Source organism: Pleurodeles waltl, unplaced genomic scaffold (assembly GCF_031143425.1).
Source record: "Pleurodeles waltl isolate 20211129_DDA unplaced genomic scaffold, aPleWal1.hap1.20221129 scaffold_302, whole genome shotgun sequence".
In the NCBI taxonomy this organism is placed as follows: Eukaryota; Metazoa; Chordata; class Amphibia; order Caudata; family Salamandridae; genus Pleurodeles; species Pleurodeles waltl.
Window position 1 is genome coordinate 119,161 of NW_027150008.1, and position 16,723 is coordinate 135,883.

Here is a 16,723-nt window from a genome sequence, read left to right on the forward strand (position 1 = left end):
TAGGCTCAGCTTGTAACACACTCGGGTTTCTCTTCAAAACGAATAAATCTTTCGCCTTTTACTAAAGATTTCCGTGGAGAGGAACGTTTACGAGTTTCATTCAATTTTTTGAGGCCTTGCCACAGGTGAGGCTGTTTATCGTTTGTTGAAGACAAAAGTGCTAGCAGTTGGGGTACACCTGTGGGCTGTCTGCTGTTTCCTTTGCCAGAGGAAGTTGGTGTTTTGTTCTGAGGCCTGCTGTCTACTCATTTGCATAGGCCAGGTGGCTCATGGGAAAGAATTTCTGCGGAGCGTGAGGCTGCTTTTCTTGGCTGTCTTGAATCATCACGACAGCAGGCATTAGATTGTCTCTGCTCCCAACATCTCTGCTGCCAGCAGGCCAGGGGTCACCCTACTTTTCACAGGTGGCCACCAACACTCAGGCTGTGCTTTTCATAGGGCTTGCCCGTTATTGGTGCCCGTTGTTGGTGCCCTTGGAGGTATACAGGAGGCTAGTTCTGGGTGCCTTGGGGGGTGTAAAGATGGCTAGTCCCGGGCTGGCTCCCTCTCAGATTCTTTTGAAAGGGGGTGTCTGGCTTGTGACTCTGGCCTAGCTAGCTAGATCCTTTTAGATTCAGGCTCAGCTAGAGGATGTGCCTGAAAGCACATGACTTGTTCTGGAGCATGGTGGTGGCCCACTGCATTTGGATGGGATGGTTATTGCAGGAAAGGGTCAATTATCATGGAGACAAAAGGCCCAGAGAGCGACTCCAACCGAAAGGGATAGTGATACAAGCAGGCCGAGCTGCTTTAGAGTGTGCTGCCTCTGAGGCCATGGGAAGGTAAGCAGCACTCTTTTGCAGCAGAACTGGGTTCAACATTCTGTCTAATTGCTTTGACACTGCACACAAATGTCTGGCAAAATCTACCAGAAGATAACCGTGTCAGGAAAGCATTGCAGGGAGAAAAAAAGCCAGCATTTACCATTGATACCTCAGCTTCTGCTCGGTATTCCCTTATTTTCACCTGCCTGCTGCTGCGTACCTGGGTGGTGTCTAATGGGAATACTATTAGCGCTGCAAAGCCTTACTGTGGCATCAGTGGCATTCAATACACACAATCTATAGGAAAACGTTTCCCTGCGCGCCCACTTCACTTACAGCCTGCCTCCAGCTTTCCCTTTTCCCTGCCCAGCAGACTCACCCTGGCCAATCAGCTGAGGCGAGTGCCACCGAAATTTGCATATGCCCAGACAGAACCCTGAAAACGGTCCACCATTTTTTCTTTCTCTACTTGAAGCAGGGGCCTTGAACGTTTGGGCTGTTTTGCTCTCCCCTGTGGTTCTTGCCCTGTTAAGTAGGGCGAAAAACCACCTCTCGGACCCTCGCCCTTGCAATGGCAGGGTCTCTGTTTGTGGCGCCACATGCCCTGCTAGGCTCAGCTTGTAACACACTCGGGTTTCTCTTCAAAACGAATAAATCTTTCGCCTTTTACTAAAGATTTCCGTGGAGAGGAACGTTTACGAGTTTCATTCAATTTTTTGAGGCCTTGCCACAGGTGAGGCTGTTTATCGTTTGTTGAAGACAAAAGTGCTAGCAGTTGGGGTACACCTGTGGGCTGTCTGCTGTTTCCTTTGCCAGAGGAAGTTGGTGTTTTGTTCTGAGGCCTGCTGTCTACTCATTTGCATAGGCCAGGTGGCTCATGGGAAAGAATTTCTGCGGAGCGTGAGGCTGCTTTTCTTGGCTGTCTTGAATCATCACGACAGCAGGCATTAGATTGTCTCTGCTCCCAACATCTCTGCTGCCAGCAGGCCAGGGGTCACCCTACTTTTCACAGGTGGCCACCAACACTCAGGCTGTGCTTTTCATAGGGCTTGCCCGTTATTGGTGCCCGTTGTTGGTGCCCTTGGAGGTATACAGGAGGCTAGTTCTGGGTGCCTTGGGGGGTGTAAAGATGGCTAGTCCCGGGCTGGCTCCCTCTCAGATTCTTTTGAAAGGGGGTGTCTGGCTTGTGACTCTGGCCTAGCTAGCTAGATCCTTTTAGATTCAGGCTCAGCTAGAGGATGTGCCTGAAAGCACATGACTTGTTCTGGAGCATGGTGGTGGCCCACTGCATTTGGATGGGATGGTTATTGCAGGAAAGGGTCAATTATCATGGAGACAAAAGGCCCAGAGAGCGACTCCAACCGAAAGGGATAGTGATACAAGCAGGCCGAGCTGCTTTAGAGTGTGCTGCCTCTGAGGCCATGGGAAGGTAAGCAGCACTCTTTTGCAGCAGAACTGGGTTCAACATTCTGTCTAATTGCTTTGACACTGCACACAAATGTCTGGCAAAATCTACCAGAAGATAACCGTGTCAGGAAAGCATTGCAGGGAGAAAAAAAGCCAGCATTTACCATTGATACCTCAGCTTCTGCTCGGTATTCCCTTATTTTCACCTGCCTGCTGCTGCGTACCTGGGTGGTGTCTAATGGGAATACTATTAGCGCTGCAAAGCCTTACTGTGGCATCAGTGGCATTCAATACACACAATCTATAGGAAAACGTTTCCCTGCGCGCCCACTTCACTTACAGCCTGCCTCCAGCTTTCCCTTTTCCCTGCCCAGCAGACTCACCCTGGCCAATCAGCTGAGGCGAGTGCCACCGAAATTTGCATATGCCCAGACAGAACCCTGAAAACGGTCCACCATTTTTTCTTTCTCTACTTGAAGCAGGGGCCTTGAACGTTTGGGCTGTTTTGCTCTCCCCTGTGGTTCTTGCCCTGTTAAGTAGGGCGAAAAACCACCTCTCGGACCCTCGCCCTTGCAATGGCAGGGTCTCTGTTTGTGGCGCCACATGCCCTGCTAGGCTCAGCTTGTAACACACTCGGGTTTCTCTTCAAAACGAATAAATCTTTCGCCTTTTACTAAAGATTTCCGTGGAGAGGAACGTTTACGAGTTTCATTCAATTTTTTGAGGCCTTGCCACAGGTGAGGCTGTTTATCGTTTGTTGAAGACAAAAGTGCTAGCAGTTGGGGTACACCTGTGGGCTGTCTGCTGTTTCCTTTGCCAGAGGAAGTTGGTGTTTTGTTCTGAGGCCTGCTGTCTACTCATTTGCATAGGCCAGGTGGCTCATGGGAAAGAATTTCTGCGGAGCGTGAGGCTGCTTTTCTTGGCTGTCTTGAATCATCACGACAGCAGGCATTAGATTGTCTCTGCTCCCAACATCTCTGCTGCCAGCAGGCCAGGGGTCACCCTACTTTTCACAGGTGGCCACCAACACTCAGGCTGTGCTTTTCATAGGGCTTGCCCGTTATTGGTGCCCTTGGAGGTATACAGGAGGCTAGTTCTGGGTGCCTTGGGAGGTGTAAAGATGGCTAGTCCCGGGCTGGCTCCCTCTCAGATTCTTTTGAAAGGGGGTGTCTGGCTTGTGACTCTGGCCTAGCTAGCTAGATCCTTTTAGATTCAGGCTCAGCTAGAGGATGTGCCTGAAAGCACATGACTTGTTCTGGAGCATGGTGGTGGCCCACTGCATTTGGATGGGATGGTTATTGCAGGAAAGGGTCAATTATCATGGAGACAAAAGGCCCAGAGAGCGACTCCAACCGAAAGGGATAGTGATACAAGCAGGCCGAGCTGCTTTAAAGTGTGCTGCCTCTGAGGCCATGGGAAGGTAAACAGCACTCTTTTGCAGCAGAACTGGGTTCAACATTCTGTCTAATTGCTTTGACACTGCACACAAATGTCTGGCAAAATCTACCAGAAGAGAACCGTGTCAGGAAAGCATTGCAGGGAGAAAAAAAGCCAGCATTTACCATTGATACCTCAGCTTCTGCTCGGTATTCCCTTATTTTCACCTGCCTGCTGCTGCGTACCTGGGTGGTGTCTAATGGGAATACTATTAGCGCTGCAAAGCCTTACTGTGGCATCAGTGGCATTCAATACACACAATCTATAGGAAAACGTTTCCCTGCGCGCCCACTTCACTTACAGCCTGCCTCCAGCTTTCCCTTTTCCCTGCCCAGCAGACTCACCCTGGCCAATCAGCTGAGGCGAGTGCCACCGAAATTTGCATATGCCCAGACAGAACCCTGAAAACGGTCCACCATTTTTTCTTTCTCTACTTGAAGCAGGGGCCTTGAACGTTTGGGCTGTTTTGCTCTCCCCTGTGGTTCTTGCCCTGTTAAGTAGGGCGAAAAACCACCTCTCGGACCCTCGCCCTTGCAATGGCAGGGTCTCTGTTTGTGGCGCCACATGCCCTGCTAGGCTCAGCTTGTAACACACTCGGGTTTCTCTTCAAAACGAATAAATCTTTCGCCTTTTACTAAAGATTTCCGTGGAGAGGAACGTTTACGAGTTTCATTCAATTTTTTGAGGCCTTGCCACAGGTGAGGCTGTTTATCGTTTGTTGAAGACAAAAGTGCTAGCAGTTGGGGTACACCTGTGGGCTGTCTGCTGTTTCCTTTGCCAGAGGAAGTTGGTGTTTTGTTCTGAGGCCTGCTGTCTACTCATTTGCATAGGCCAGGTGGCTCATGGGAAAGAATTTCTGCGGAGCGTGAGGCTGCTTTTCTTGGCTGTCTTGAATCATCACGACAGCAGGCATTAGATTGTCTCTGCTCCCAACATCTCTGCTGCCAGCAGGCCAGGGGTCACCCTACTTTTCACAGGTGGCCACCAACACTCAGGCTGTGCTTTTCATAGGGCTTGCCCGTTATTGGTGCCCTTGGAGGTATACAGGAGGCTAGTTCTGGGTGCCTTGGGAGGTGTAAAGATGGCTAGTCCCGGGCTGGCTCCCTCTCAGATTCTTTTGAAAGGGGGTGTCTGGCTTGTGACTCTGGCCTAGCTAGCTAGATCCTTTTAGATTCAGGCTCAGCTAGAGGATGTGCCTGAAAGCACATGACTTGTTCTGGAGCATGGTGGTGGCCCACTGCATTTGGATGGGATGGTTATTGCAGGAAAGGGTCAATTATCATGGAGACAAAAGGCCCAGAGAGCGACTCCAACCGAAAGGGATAGTGATACAAGCAGGCCGAGCTGCTTTAAAGTGTGCTGCCTCTGAGGCCATGGGAAGGTAAACAGCACTCTTTTGCAGCAGAACTGGGTTCAACATTCTGTCTAATTGCTTTGACACTGCACACAAATGTCTGGCAAAATCTACCAGAAGAGAACCGTGTCAGGAAAGCATTGCAGGGAGAAAAAAAGCCAGCATTTACCATTGATACCTCAGCTTCTGCTCGGTATTCCCTTATTTTCACCTGCCTGCTGCTGCGTACCTGGGTGGTGTCTAATGGGAATACTATTAGCGCTGCAAAGCCTTACTGTGGCATCAGTGGCATTCAATACACACGGGCCCATATTTATACTTTTTGACGCTAAACTGCGCTAACGCAGTTTAGCGTCAAAAAGTTTTGCGCCGTCTAACGCCATTCTGAAGCGCCATGCGGGCGCCGTATTTATGGAATGGCGTTAGACGGCGCAATCAGACCGGCGCTGCCTGGTTTGCGTGGGAAAAAACCACGTAGACCAGACAGCGCCGGCGTAGGGGGAAAATGGCGCATGGGCGTCTTAAAATGGGGCAAGTCAGGTTACGTCGAAAAAATCGTCTTAACCCGACTTGCGCCATTTTTTAACGACGCCCATCCCCCATCAACATGACTCCTATCATTGTAAAGATAGGAGTCATGCCCCCTTGCCCAATGGCCATGCCCAGGGGACTTCTGTCCCCTGGGCATGGTCATTGGGCATAGTGGCATGTAGGGGGGCACAAATAAGGCCCCCCTATGCCACCAAAAAAATATATAAAAAAAAAAAAATTATACTTACCTGAACTTACCTGAATGTCCCTGGGGTGGGTCCCTCCATCCTTGGGGGTCCTCCTGGGGTGGGCAAGGGTGGCAGGGGGGGTCCCTGGGGGCATGGGAGGGCACCTGTGGGTTCATTTTGAGCCCACAGGCCCCTTAACGCCTGCTCTGAGCAGGCGTTAAAAAGTGGCGCAAATGCGCCGTTTTTAGCCACGCCAACTCCCGGGCGTCTCTTTTGCCCGGGAGTATAAATACCACGTAAAGTCCTGGGAGTCATTTTTTAGACGGGAACGCCTCCCTTGCATATCATTAACGCAAGGAAGGGGTTCACGCTAAAAAATGACGCACATTCCGGGAACTTTGGCGCTATTCGCCTCTAACGCCATAGTATAAATATGGCGTTAGTTGGCGTTAGTTTTGCGTCGAAATTGCGTAAAAAAAAACGACGCAATTTAGGCGCAAACGGAGTATAAATATGGCCCACAATCTATAGGAAAACGTTTCCCTGCGCGCCCACTTCACTTACAGCCTGCCTCCAGCTTTCCCTTTTCCCTGCCCAGCAGACTCACCCTGGCCAATCAGCTGAGGCGAGTGCCACCGAAATTTGCATATGCCCAGACAGAACCCTGAAAACGGTCCACCATTTTTTCTTTCTCTACTTGAAGCAGGGGCCTTGAACGTTTGGGCTGTTTTGCTCTCCCCTGTGGTTCTTGCCCTGTTAAGTAGGGCGAAAAACCACCTCTCGGACCCTCGCCCTCGCAATGGCAGGGTCTCTGTTTGTGGCGCCACATGCCCTGCTAGGCTCAGCTTGTAACACACTCGGGTTTCTCTTCAAAACGAATAAATCTTTCGCCTTTTACTAAAGATTTCCGTGGAGAGGAACGTTTACGAGTTTCATTCAATTTTTTGAGGCCTTGCCATAGGTGAGGCTGTTTATCGTTTGTTGAAGACAAAAGTGCTAGCAGTTGGGGTACACCTGTGGGCTGTCTGCTGTTTCCTTTGCCAGAGGAAGTTGGTGTTTTGTTCTGAGGCCTGCTGTCTACTCATTTGCATAGGCCAGGTGGCTCATGGGAAAGAATTTCTGCGGAGCGTGAGGCTGCTTTTCTTGGCTATCTTGAATCATCACGACAGCAGGCATTAGATTGTCTCTGCTCCCAACATCTCTGCTGCCAGCAGGCCAGGGGTCACCCTACTTTTCACAGGTGGCCACCAACACTCAGGCTGTGCTTTTCATAGGGCTTGCCCGTTATTGGTGCCCGTTGTTGGTGCCCTTGGAGGTATACAGGAGGCTAGTTCTGGGTGCCTTGGGAGGTGTAAAGATGGCTAGTCCCGGGCTGGCTCCCTCTCAGATTCTTTTGAAAGGGGGTGTCTGGCTTGTGACTCTGGCCTAGCTAGCTAGATCCTTTTAGATTCAGGCTCAGCTAGAGGATGTGCCTGAAAGCACATGACTTGTTCTGGAGCATGGTGGTGGCCCACTGCATTTGGATGGGATGGTTATTGCAGGAAAGGGTCAATTATCATGGAGACAAAAGGCCCAGAGAGCGACTCCAACCGAAAGGGATAGTGATACAAGCAGGCCGAGCTGCTTTAAAGTGTGCTGCCTCTGAGGCCATGGGAAGGTAAGCAGCACTCTTTTGCAGCAGAACTGGGTTCAACATTCTGTCTAATTGCTTTGACACTGCACACAAATGTCTGGCAAAATCTACCAGAAGATAACCGTGTCAGGAAAGCATTGCAGGGAGAAAAAAAGCCAGCATTTACCATTGATACCTCAGCTTCTGCTCGGTATTCCCTTATTTTCACCTGCCTGCTGCTGCGTACCTGGGTGGTGTCTAATGGGAATACTATTAGCGCTGCAAAGCCTTACTGTGGCATCAGTGGCATTCAATACACACAATCTATAGGAAAACGTTTCCCTGTGCGCCCACTTCACTTACAGCCTGCCTCTAGCTTTCCCTTTTCCCTGCCCAGCAGACTCACCCTGGCCAATCAGCTGAGGCGAGTGCCACCGAAATTTGCATATGCCCAGACAGAACCCTGAAAACGGTCCACCATTTTTTCTTTCTCTACTTGAAGCAGGGGCCTTGAACGTTTGGGCTGTTTTGCTCTCCCCTGTGGTTCTTGCCCTGTTAAGTAGGGCGAAAAAACACCTCTCGGACCCTCGCCCTCGCAATGGCAGGGTCTCTGTTTGTGGCGCCACATGCCCTGCTAGGCTCAGCTTGTAACACACTCGGGTTTCTCTTCAAAACGAATAAATCTTTCGCCTTTTACTAAAGATTTCCGTGGAGAGGAACGTTTACGAGTTTCATTCAATTTTTTGAGGCCTTGCCACAGGTGAGGCTGTTTATCGTTTGTTGAAGACAAAAGTGCTAGCAGTTGGGGTACACCTGTGGGCTGTCTGCTGTTTCCTTTGCCAGAGGAAGTTGGTGTTTTGTTCTGAGGCCTGCTGTCTACTCATTTGCATAGGCCAGGTGGCTCATGGGAAAGAATTTCTGCGGAGCGTGAGGCTGCTTTTCTTGGCTGTCTTGAATCATCACGACAGCAGGCATTAGATTGTCTCTGCTCCCAACATCTCTGCTGCCAGCAGGCCAGGGGTCACCCTACTTTTCACAGGTGGCCACCAACACTCAGGCTGTGCTTTTCATAGGGCTTGCCCGTTATTGGTGCCCTTGGAGGTATACAGGAGGCTAGTTCTGGGTGCCTTGGGAGGTGTAAAGATGGCTATTCCCGGGCTGGCTCCCTCTCAGATTCTTTTGAAAGGGGGTGTCTGGCTTGTGACTCTGGCCTAGCTAGCTAGATCCTTTTAGATTCAGGCTCAGCTAGAGGATGTGCCTGAAAGCACATGACTTGTTCTGGAGCATGGTGGTGGCCCACTGCATTTGGATGGGATGGTTATTGCAGGAAAGGGTCAATTATCATGGAGACAAAAGGCCCAGAGAGCGACTCCAACCGAAAGGGATAGTGATACAAGCAGGCCGAGCTGCTTTAAAGTGTGCTGCCTCTGAGGCCATGGGAAGGTAAACAGCACTCTTTTGCAGCAGAACTGGGTTCAACATTCTGTCTAATTGCTTTGACACTGCACACAAATGTCTGGCAAAATCTACCAGAAGAGAACCGTGTCAGGAAAGCATTGCAGGGAGAAAAAAAGCCAGCATTTACCATTGATACCTCAGCTTCTGCTCGGTATTCCCTTATTTTCACCTGCCTGCTGCTGCGTACCTGGGTGGTGTCTAATGGGAATACTATTAGCGCTGCAAAGCCTTACTGTGGCATCAGTGGCATTCAATACACACAATCTATAGGAAAACGTTTCCCTGCGCGCCCACTTCACTTACAGCCTGCCTCCAGCTTTCCCTTTTCCCTGCCCAGCAGACTCACCCTGGCCAATCAGCTGAGGCGAGTGCCACCGAAATTTGCATATGCCCAGACAGAACCCTGAAAACGGTCCACCATTTTTTCTTTCTCTACTTGAAGCAGGGGCCTTGAACGTTTGGGCTGTTTTGCTCTCCCCTGTGGTTCTTGCCCTGTTAAGTAGGGCGAAAAAACACCTCTCGGACCCTCGCCCTCGCAATGGCAGGGTCTCTGTTTGTGGCGCCACATGCCCTGCTAGGCTCAGCTTGTAACACACTCGGGTTTCTCTTCAAAACGAATAAATCTTTCGCCTTTTACTAAAGATTTCCGTGGAGAGGAACGTTTACGAGTTTCATTCAATTTTTTGAGGCCTTGCCACAGGTGAGGCTGTTTATCGTTTGTTGAAGACAAAAGTGCTAGCAGTTGGGGTACACCTGTGGGCTGTCTGCTGTTTCCTTTGCCAGAGGAAGTTGGTGTTTTGTTCTGAGGCCTGCTGTCTACTCATTTGCATAGGCCAGGTGGCTCATGGGAAAGAATTTCTGCGGAGCGTGAGGCTGCTTTTCTTGGCTGTCTTGAATCATCACGACAGCAGGCATTAGATTGTCTCTGCTCCCAACATCTCTGCTGCCAGCAGGCCAGGGGTCACCCTACTTTTCACAGGTGGCCACCAACACTCAGGCTGTGCTTTTCATAGGGCTTGCCCGTTATTGGTGCCCTTGGAGGTATACAGGAGGCTAGTTCTGGGTGCCTTGGGAGGTGTAAAGATGGCTATTCCCGGGCTGGCTCCCTCTCAGATTCTTTTGAAAGGGGGTGTCTGGCTTGTGACTCTGGCCTAGCTAGCTAGATCCTTTTAGATTCAGGCTCAGCTAGAGGATGTGCCTGAAAGCACATGACTTGTTCTGGAGCATGGTGGTGGCCCACTGCATTTGGATGGGATGGTTATTGCAGGAAAGGGTCAATTATCATGGAGACAAAAGGCCCAGAGAGCGACTCCAACCGAAAGGGATAGTGATACAAGCAGGCCGAGCTGCTTTAAAGTGTGCTGCCTCTGAGGCCATGGGAAGGTAAACAGCACTCTTTTGCAGCAGAACTGGGTTCAACATTCTGTCTAATTGCTTTGACACTGCACACAAATGTCTGGCAAAATCTACCAGAAGAGAACCGTGTCAGGAAAGCATTGCAGGGAGAAAAAAAGCCAGCATTTACCATTGATACCTCAGCTTCTGCTCGGTATTCCCTTATTTTCACCTGCCTGCTGCTGCGTACCTGGGTGGTGTCTAATGGGAATACTATTAGCGCTGCAAAGCCTTACTGTGGCATCAGTGGCATTCAATACACACAATCTATAGGAAAACGTTTCCCTGCGCGCCCACTTCACTTACAGCCTGCCTCCAGCTTTCCCTTTTCCCTGCCCAGCAGACTCACCCTGGCCAATCAGCTGAGGCGAGTGCCACCGAAATTTGCATATGCCCAGACAGAACCCTGAAAACGGTCCACCATTTTTTCTTTCTCTACTTGAAGCAGGGGCCTTGAACGTTTGGGCTGTTTTGCTCTCCCCTGTGGTTCTTGCCCTGTTAAGTAGGGCGAAAAACCACCTCTCGGACCCTCGCCCTTGCAATGGCAGGGTCTCTGTTTGTGGCGCCACATGCCCTGCTAGGCTCAGCTTGTAACACACTCGGGTTTCTCTTCAAAACGAATAAATCTTTCGCCTTTTACTAAAGATTTCCGTGGAGAGGAACGTTTACGAGTTTCATTCAATTTTTTGAGGCCTTGCCACAGGTGAGGCTGTTTATCGTTTGTTGAAGACAAAAGTGCTAGCAGTTGGGGTACACCTGTGGGCTGTCTGCTGTTTCCTTTGCCAGAGGAAGTTGGTGTTTTGTTCTGAGGCCTGCTGTCTACTCATTTGCATAGGCCAGGTGGCTCATGGGAAAGAATTTCTGCGGAGCGTGAGGCTGCTTTTCTTGGCTGTCTTGAATCATCACGACAGCAGGCATTAGATTGTCTCTGCTCCCAACATCTCTGCTGCCAGCAGGCCAGGGGTCACCCTACTTTTCACAGGTGGCCACCAACACTCAGGCTGTGCTTTTCATAGGGCTTGCCCGTTATTGGTGCCCTTGGAGGTATACAGGAGGCTAGTTCTGGGTGCCTTGGGAGGTGTAAAGATGGCTAGTCCCGGGCTGGCTCCCTCTCAGATTCTTTTGAAAGGGGGTGTCTGGCTTGTGACTCTGGCCTAGCTAGCTAGATCCTTTTAGATTCAGGCTCAGCTAGAGGATGTGCCTGAAAGCACATGACTTGTTCTGGAGCATGGTGGTGGCCCACTGCATTTGGATGGGATGGTTATTGCAGGAAAGGGTCAATTATCATGGAGACAAAAGGCCCAGAGAGCGACTCCAACCGAAAGGGATAGTGATACAAGCAGGCCGAGCTGCTTTAAAGTGTGCTGCCTCTGAGGCCATGGGAAGGTAAACAGCACTCTTTTGCAGCAGAACTGGGTTCAACATTCTGTCTAATTGCTTTGACACTGCACACAAATGTCTGGCAAAATCTACCAGAAGAGAACCGTGTCAGGAAAGCATTGCAGGGAGAAAAAAAGCCAGCATTTACCATTGATACCTCAGCTTCTGCTCGGTATTCCCTTATTTTCACCTGCCTGCTGCTGCGTACCTGGGTGGTGTCTAATGGGAATACTATTAGCGCTGCAAAGCCTTACTGTGGCATCAGTGGCATTCAATACACACGGGCCCATATTTATACTTTTTGACGCTAAACTGCGCTAACGCAGTTTAGCGTCAAAAAGTTTTGCGCCGTCTAACGCCATTCTGAAGCGCCATGCGGGCGCCGTATTTATGGAATGGCGTTAGACGGCGCAATCAGACCGGCGCTGCCTGGTTTGCGTGGGAAAAAACCACGTAGACCAGACAGCGCCGGCGTAGGGGGAAAATGGCGCATGGGCGTCTTAAAATGGGGCAAGTCAGGTTACGTCGAAAAAATCGTCTTAACCCGACTTGCGCCATTTTTTAACGACGCCCATCCCCCATCAACATGACTCCTATCATTGTAAAGATAGGAGTCATGCCCCCTTGCCCAATGGCCATGCCCAGGGGACTTCTGTCCCCTGGGCATGGTCATTGGGCATAGTGGCATGTAGGGGGGCACAAATAAGGCCCCCCTATGCCACCAAAAAAATATATAAAAAAAAAAAAATTATACTTACCTGAACTTACCTGAATGTCCCTGGGGTGGGTCCCTCCATCCTTGGGGGTCCTCCTGGGGTGGGCAAGGGTGGCAGGGGGGGTCCCTGGGGGCATGGGAGGGCACCTGTGGGTTCATTTTGAGCCCACAGGCCCCTTAACGCCTGCTCTGAGCAGGCGTTAAAAAGTGGCGCAAATGCGCCGTTTTTAGCCACGCCAACTCCCGGGCGTCTCTTTTGCCCGGGAGTATAAATACCACGTAAAGTCCTGGGAGTCATTTTTTAGACGGGAACGCCTCCCTTGCATATCATTAACGCAAGGAAGGGGTTCACGCTAAAAAATGACGCACATTCCGGGAACTTTGGCGCTATTCGCCTCTAACGCCATAGTATAAATATGGCGTTAGTTGGCGTTAGTTTTGCGTCGAAATTGCGTCAAAAAAAACGACGCAATTTAGGCGCAAACGGAGTATAAATATGGCCCACAATCTATAGGAAAACGTTTCCCTGCGCGCCCACTTCACTTACAGCCTGCCTCCAGCTTTCCCTTTTCCCTGCCCAGCAGACTCACCCTGGCCAATCAGCTGAGGCGAGTGCCACCGAAATTTGCATATGCCCAGACAGAACCCTGAAAACGGTCCACCATTTTTTCTTTCTCTACTTGAAGCAGGGGCCTTGAACGTTTGGGCTGTTTTGCTCTCCCCTGTGGTTCTTGCCCTGTTAAGTAGGGCGAAAAACCACCTCTCGGACCCTCGCCCTCGCAATGGCAGGGTCTCTGTTTGTGGCGCCACATGCCCTGCTAGGCTCAGCTTGTAACACACTCGGGTTTCTCTTCAAAACGAATAAATCTTTCGCCTTTTACTAAAGATTTCCGTGGAGAGGAACGTTTACGAGTTTCATTCAATTTTTTGAGGCCTTGCCATAGGTGAGGCTGTTTATCGTTTGTTGAAGACAAAAGTGCTAGCAGTTGGGGTACACCTGTGGGCTGTCTGCTGTTTCCTTTGCCAGAGGAAGTTGGTGTTTTGTTCTGAGGCCTGCTGTCTACTCATTTGCATAGGCCAGGTGGCTCATGGGAAAGAATTTCTGCGGAGCGTGAGGCTGCTTTTCTTGGCTATCTTGAATCATCACGACAGCAGGCATTAGATTGTCTCTGCTCCCAACATCTCTGCTGCCAGCAGGCCAGGGGTCACCCTACTTTTCACAGGTGGCCACCAACACTCAGGCTGTGCTTTTCATAGGGCTTGCCCGTTATTGGTGCCCGTTGTTGGTGCCCTTGGAGGTATACAGGAGGCTAGTTCTGGGTGCCTTGGGAGGTGTAAAGATGGCTAGTCCCGGGCTGGCTCCCTCTCAGATTCTTTTGAAAGGGGGTGTCTGGCTTGTGACTCTGGCCTAGCTAGCTAGATCCTTTTAGATTCAGGCTCAGCTAGAGGATGTGCCTGAAAGCACATGACTTGTTCTGGAGCATGGTGGTGGCCCACTGCATTTGGATGGGATGGTTATTGCAGGAAAGGGTCAATTATCATGGAGACAAAAGGCCCAGAGAGCGACTCCAACCGAAAGGGATAGTGATACAAGCAGGCCGAGCTGCTTTAAAGTGTGCTGCCTCTGAGGCCATGGGAAGGTAAGCAGCACTCTTTTGCAGCAGAACTGGGTTCAACATTCTGTCTAATTGCTTTGACACTGCACACAAATGTCTGGCAAAATCTACCAGAAGATAACCGTGTCAGGAAAGCATTGCAGGGAGAAAAAAAGCCAGCATTTACCATTGATACCTCAGCTTCTGCTCGGTATTCCCTTATTTTCACCTGCCTGCTGCTGCGTACCTGGGTGGTGTCTAATGGGAATACTATTAGCGCTGCAAAGCCTTACTGTGGCATCAGTGGCATTCAATACACACAATCTATAGGAAAACGTTTCCCTGTGCGCCCACTTCACTTACAGCCTGCCTCTAGCTTTCCCTTTTCCCTGCCCAGCAGACTCACCCTGGCCAATCAGCTGAGGCGAGTGCCACCGAAATTTGCATATGCCCAGACAGAACCCTGAAAACGGTCCACCATTTTTTCTTTCTCTACTTGAAGCAGGGGCCTTGAACGTTTGGGCTGTTTTGCTCTCCCCTGTGGTTCTTGCCCTGTTAAGTAGGGCGAAAAAACACCTCTCGGACCCTCGCCCTCGCAATGGCAGGGTCTCTGTTTGTGGCGCCACATGCCCTGCTAGGCTCAGCTTGTAACACACTCGGGTTTCTCTTCAAAACGAATAAATCTTTCGCCTTTTACTAAAGATTTCCGTGGAGAGGAACGTTTACGAGTTTCATTCAATTTTTTGAGGCCTTGCCACAGGTGAGGCTGTTTATCGTTTGTTGAAGACAAAAGTGCTAGCAGTTGGGGTACACCTGTGGGCTGTCTGCTGTTTCCTTTGCCAGAGGAAGTTGGTGTTTTGTTCTGAGGCCTGCTGTCTACTCATTTGCATAGGCCAGGTGGCTCATGGGAAAGAATTTCTGCGGAGCGTGAGGCTGCTTTTCTTGGCTGTCTTGAATCATCACGACAGCAGGCATTAGATTGTCTCTGCTCCCAACATCTCTGCTGCCAGCAGGCCAGGGGTCACCCTACTTTTCACAGGTGGCCACCAACACTCAGGCTGTGCTTTTCATAGGGCTTGCCCGTTATTGGTGCCCTTGGAGGTATACAGGAGGCTAGTTCTGGGTGCCTTGGGAGGTGTAAAGATGGCTATTCCCGGGCTGGCTCCCTCTCAGATTCTTTTGAAAGGGGGTGTCTGGCTTGTGACTCTGGCCTAGCTAGCTAGATCCTTTTAGATTCAGGCTCAGCTAGAGGATGTGCCTGAAAGCACATGACTTGTTCTGGAGCATGGTGGTGGCCCACTGCATTTGGATGGGATGGTTATTGCAGGAAAGGGTCAATTATCATGGAGACAAAAGGCCCAGAGAGCGACTCCAACCGAAAGGGATAGTGATACAAGCAGGCCGAGCTGCTTTAAAGTGTGCTGCCTCTGAGGCCATGGGAAGGTAAACAGCACTCTTTTGCAGCAGAACTGGGTTCAACATTCTGTCTAATTGCTTTGACACTGCACACAAATGTCTGGCAAAATCTACCAGAAGAGAACCGTGTCAGGAAAGCATTGCAGGGAGAAAAAAAGCCAGCATTTACCATTGATACCTCAGCTTCTGCTCGGTATTCCCTTATTTTCACCTGCCTGCTGCTGCGTACCTGGGTGGTGTCTAATGGGAATACTATTAGCGCTGCAAAGCCTTACTGTGGCATCAGTGGCATTCAATACACACAATCTATAGGAAAACGTTTCCCTGCGCGCCCACTTCACTTACAGCCTGCCTCCAGCTTTCCCTTTTCCCTGCCCAGCAGACTCACCCTGGCCAATCAGCTGAGGCGAGTGCCACCGAAATTTGCATATGCCCAGACAGAACCCTGAAAACGGTCCACCATTTTTTCTTTCTCTACTTGAAGCAGGGGCCTTGAACGTTTGGGCTGTTTTGCTCTCCCCTGTGGTTCTTGCCCTGTTAAGTAGGGCGAAAAAACACCTCTCGGACCCTCGCCCTCGCAATGGCAGGGTCTCTGTTTGTGGCGCCACATGCCCTGCTAGGCTCAGCTTGTAACACACTCGGGTTTCTCTTCAAAACGAATAAATCTTTCGCCTTTTACTAAAGATTTCCGTGGAGAGGAACGTTTACGAGTTTCATTCAATTTTTTGAGGCCTTGCCACAGGTGAGGCTGTTTATCGTTTGTTGAAGACAAAAGTGCTAGCAGTTGGGGTACACCTGTGGGCTGTCTGCTGTTTCCTTTGCCAGAGGAAGTTGGTGTTTTGTTCTGAGGCCTGCTGTCTACTCATTTGCATAGGCCAGGTGGCTCATGGGAAAGAATTTCTGCGGAGCGTGAGGCTGCTTTTCTTGGCTGTCTTGAATCATCACGACAGCAGGCATTAGATTGTCTCTGCTCCCAACATCTCTGCTGCCAGCAGGCCAGGGGTCACCCTACTTTTCACAGGTGGCCACCAACACTCAGGCTGTGCTTTTCATAGGGCTTGCCCGTTATTGGTGCCCTTGGAGGTATACAGGAGGCTAGTTCTGGGTGCCTTGGGAGGTGTAAAGATGGCTATTCCCGGGCTGGCTCCCTCTCAGATTCTTTTGAAAGGGGGTGTCTGGCTTGTGACTCTGGCCTAGCTAGCTAGATCCTTTTAGATTCAGGCTCAGCTAGAGGATGTGCCTGAAAGCACATGACTTGTTCTGGAGCATGGTGGTGGCCCACTGCATTTGGATGGGATGGTTATTGCAGGAAAGGGTCAATTATCATGGAGACAAAAGGCCCAGAGAGCGACTCCAACCGAAAGGGATAGTGATACAAGCAGGCCGAGCTGCTTTAAAGTGTGCTGCCTCTGAGGCCATGGGAAGGTAAACA

General features: G+C 50.4%; 11 non-coding genes across 11 annotated transcripts; all 11 read left to right on the plus strand.

The window, feature by feature from the left end:
* Nucleotides 1-17: 17 nt before the first annotated feature.
* On the plus strand, nucleotides 18-133 carry LOC138275662 (U5 spliceosomal RNA). The gene has a single exon (XR_011200435.1). It is a non-coding gene; the product is annotated as a U5 spliceosomal RNA (small nuclear RNA).
* Nucleotides 134-1,428: 1,295 nt separating this feature from the next.
* On the plus strand, nucleotides 1,429-1,544 carry LOC138275663 (U5 spliceosomal RNA). Its single transcript, XR_011200436.1, has one exon. It is a non-coding gene; the product is annotated as a U5 spliceosomal RNA (small nuclear RNA).
* A 1,295-nt stretch (nucleotides 1,545-2,839) lies between these two features.
* LOC138275664 (U5 spliceosomal RNA) lies at nucleotides 2,840-2,955 on the plus strand. The gene has a single exon (XR_011200437.1). It is a non-coding gene; the product is annotated as a U5 spliceosomal RNA (small nuclear RNA).
* Nucleotides 2,956-4,237: 1,282 nt separating this feature from the next.
* On the plus strand, nucleotides 4,238-4,353 carry LOC138275665 (U5 spliceosomal RNA). Its single transcript, XR_011200438.1, has one exon. It is a non-coding gene; the product is annotated as a U5 spliceosomal RNA (small nuclear RNA).
* A 2,220-nt stretch (nucleotides 4,354-6,573) lies between these two features.
* On the plus strand, nucleotides 6,574-6,689 carry LOC138275706 (U5 spliceosomal RNA). Its single transcript, XR_011200479.1, has one exon. It is a non-coding gene; the product is annotated as a U5 spliceosomal RNA (small nuclear RNA).
* A 1,295-nt stretch (nucleotides 6,690-7,984) lies between these two features.
* LOC138275666 (U5 spliceosomal RNA) lies at nucleotides 7,985-8,100 on the plus strand. The gene has a single exon (XR_011200439.1). It is a non-coding gene; the product is annotated as a U5 spliceosomal RNA (small nuclear RNA).
* A 1,282-nt stretch (nucleotides 8,101-9,382) lies between these two features.
* LOC138275668 (U5 spliceosomal RNA) lies at nucleotides 9,383-9,498 on the plus strand. Its single transcript, XR_011200441.1, has one exon. It is a non-coding gene; the product is annotated as a U5 spliceosomal RNA (small nuclear RNA).
* Nucleotides 9,499-10,780: 1,282 nt separating this feature from the next.
* Nucleotides 10,781-10,896, plus strand: LOC138275669 (U5 spliceosomal RNA). The gene has a single exon (XR_011200442.1). It is a non-coding gene; the product is annotated as a U5 spliceosomal RNA (small nuclear RNA).
* A 2,220-nt stretch (nucleotides 10,897-13,116) lies between these two features.
* Nucleotides 13,117-13,232, plus strand: LOC138275707 (U5 spliceosomal RNA). The gene has a single exon (XR_011200480.1). It is a non-coding gene; the product is annotated as a U5 spliceosomal RNA (small nuclear RNA).
* A 1,295-nt stretch (nucleotides 13,233-14,527) lies between these two features.
* LOC138275670 (U5 spliceosomal RNA) lies at nucleotides 14,528-14,643 on the plus strand. The gene has a single exon (XR_011200443.1). It is a non-coding gene; the product is annotated as a U5 spliceosomal RNA (small nuclear RNA).
* Nucleotides 14,644-15,925: 1,282 nt separating this feature from the next.
* On the plus strand, nucleotides 15,926-16,041 carry LOC138275671 (U5 spliceosomal RNA). Its single transcript, XR_011200444.1, has one exon. It is a non-coding gene; the product is annotated as a U5 spliceosomal RNA (small nuclear RNA).
* The last annotated feature ends 682 nt before the right edge of the window (nucleotides 16,042-16,723 follow it).